This window comes from Pinus tabuliformis, chromosome 4_2 (assembly GCF_031772625.1).
Source record: "Pinus tabuliformis cultivar Carrire ecotype Pingquan chromosome 4_2, CPIR1, whole genome shotgun sequence".
Classification (NCBI taxonomy): domain Eukaryota; kingdom Viridiplantae; phylum Streptophyta; class Pinopsida; order Pinales; family Pinaceae; genus Pinus; species Pinus tabuliformis.
In genome coordinates, this window is record NC_142304.1 from 678,797,304 (window position 1) to 678,799,741 (window position 2,438).

A 2,438-nucleotide genomic window follows, 5' to 3' on the forward strand; every position below is an offset into this window, starting at 1 on the left:
GATATCGAGTGATTGTTTCACCGTCACAAACAAAATGCATTCAAATATCATATTCAAAGCACCCGATTTCCTGCGAAGATAATATATGCCACCATACAAAAACAAATAGATAGATCTTGTTGAAAATACCATCCTTTAAGAACTGGCCATTTAGCGATTGAAATGGAGTCCTTCATAGATGCCTTTAAACCAAAATTCGCTCCCACGCAAGAACGCCACATCATGCTAATAATGAAAAGTTGGTTTGGGGCAGGCAATGGATTTTTCTGAAAATAATACGCCAGCCCATGGCAAACGCCTAGTTTATCTCAATCACAGGCTAAAACAACACCTGTCCCAGTTGCAATAATACTTATTTTATTTGAAAATCCGCAATCATATCATTAAAGTTTCAGTCCTTTATAAACATTGGCCATAGAGTCATCGTATTGTAACTCCAGGTCCATGAGGTTCTGAAGTCCAAATATCCATTTGGGTACCACAAATTTAGTTAGACTAACCGTTTCAAGGTGTTCCATGACTTCCAAGCAGAAGGATTCTTCCAAAGCTAGGTGCAGTACTATTACCGGTGGCATTGAGGAATACTGTAAGCTTCAATGTGAAACTGTAAATGATGTGGGTGGAACAGAAACAGAAACACCAAATGGCGCACTCCAAAGAGCCTTGTAACTCTCATTTCTTGCTATATTCAGAAAGCTCCTCTAATGGTATGAGAATTGATCAAACTAGCTACTGTCATTGAAGGAACGTTAAGGTCATAACTAATTCCAACGTTTGAACTACATACAGAACCGGTGTATTTGAGAAGAAGAGGTGCATATCCATTTATGGTACATAGGAATGCAATATAATATTCATAACCTGCATTGAAGATGAGTCTGGGATCCAAGGCAGCAGTTGGATTCACAAATCCACTTCCCATGTCAAAAGGTGTGGTCGAAATTGCATCGGCATCTGGATTGCTGTAGGAGTGCTGTGCCATAATTAGTAACCCTTGATTGTCATTGAGTGATGTAGTGGTGGATAGTACAGAAGCAATGGCTGCTGGTTTAAATTTGGGGTATTTTTGTTTCATTAGAGCTGCCATTCCCGCTGTATGAGGTGCTACCATGCTTGTTCTCGAAAACATTGCAAAATTCTCGCCTTCAAATTCAGCTGAATCTGTGCCAACAGAGTTTCAAGCAGCCCAGATGAGATTACCAGGAGCCATTATATTTGGTTTCAGTATATCTGTTGCATCTAAAAGATTGTCCTGCGGATTGGGCCCCCTTGAAGAATAATACATGACTTTGGGTGCTTTCTTGCTGTAATCTGCTTTCAATCCTCCAGGGACTGTGGCAACTCCTCCAAGATTAACAATGTTGTTAAATTCATCTCTAGTTATGGAGTCACTGTAGTATTTCAGAAAAGTCTTAGAATCATCTGAAGAGGAAATGATCAATCCCGACATCGTCAAAGGGACTCGATTGAACGGAAACCCAACCACAAAAGGGTCTGTGTAGAAGATGATGCCCACTGCACTCAAATTGTTAGCAGTCATATCTGCTTGTCTCACAGAAGGTAGACCAAGGAAAAACCTTATTGTGTAGCTATAGATCAAGATGTTTCCTTCAACTAGATGTTGTTCCAATTCACTGGGACCTTGGCATTCATTGGCATACATATCATCAGTTCCATTATTTTCGGCATGAGTTACAGCAACTAGACTGTACATATCATCATCATCTGTTCCAGGAGCATGTCCAACTCCTGAGATTGTGAGATTGTTGCCAAGAACTATAGAATTATTATAACTACGATCATCGGCAACAACTCCCACTGTGAATATCCATGGGCTGAAGGAAAAAATACTCTTTAGAGAAGGTCCATCATTTCCTGCAGCTTGAACGCCAAATATTCCAACTTTCACAGCAGACAACAAAGCCATGTCTATTGGGTTAAAGAAAGTCGCAATCCCAGAAGGTGGCTTGTTAGGTATGATTGACGGAGAAAGTATATCAACCCCCTCTTGAGTTGCCATGAGAAGAATTGAGCTGAAACAAATTGAGTTTTTGATGAATCAATGATGAATTTCGTCCTTACGGCTCTGTGCACCGCACGCACTCCCAGTGCGCCACGCCAGTGTTAATTTACACTGTGGAGGAGCACCCAATGCACTGCGCGTGCCCAGTGCGTCGCACCACTCAGCCTATGTGCCCCGCCGACAAATGCCAGCACATTTTTTTCCCAGTTTACCTCTAATCACTGATTTTACTCGAGATTCATTTGTCTCGGCACTTATTTTTGAGTGCATACTCCTTATTTTCTTTCCCCGATCTGAACCACATGATCATTTTCACTAAATGTTCCCTCCATTTCTGTATTTGCAAGTGATGGGTCTTTCTATGTTTGTGGAGGCCATTGATAATTTCAATTTATGTCATATGGGTAATATCAAA

General features: G+C 40.9%; 1 pseudogene; it reads right to left on the reverse strand.

The window, feature by feature from the left end:
• Window positions 1-504: 504 nt before the first annotated feature.
• LOC149171249 (subtilisin-like protease SBT2.3 pseudogene) lies at window positions 505-2,020 on the reverse strand (annotated as a pseudogene).
• Window positions 2,021-2,438: the final 418 nt, after the last annotated feature.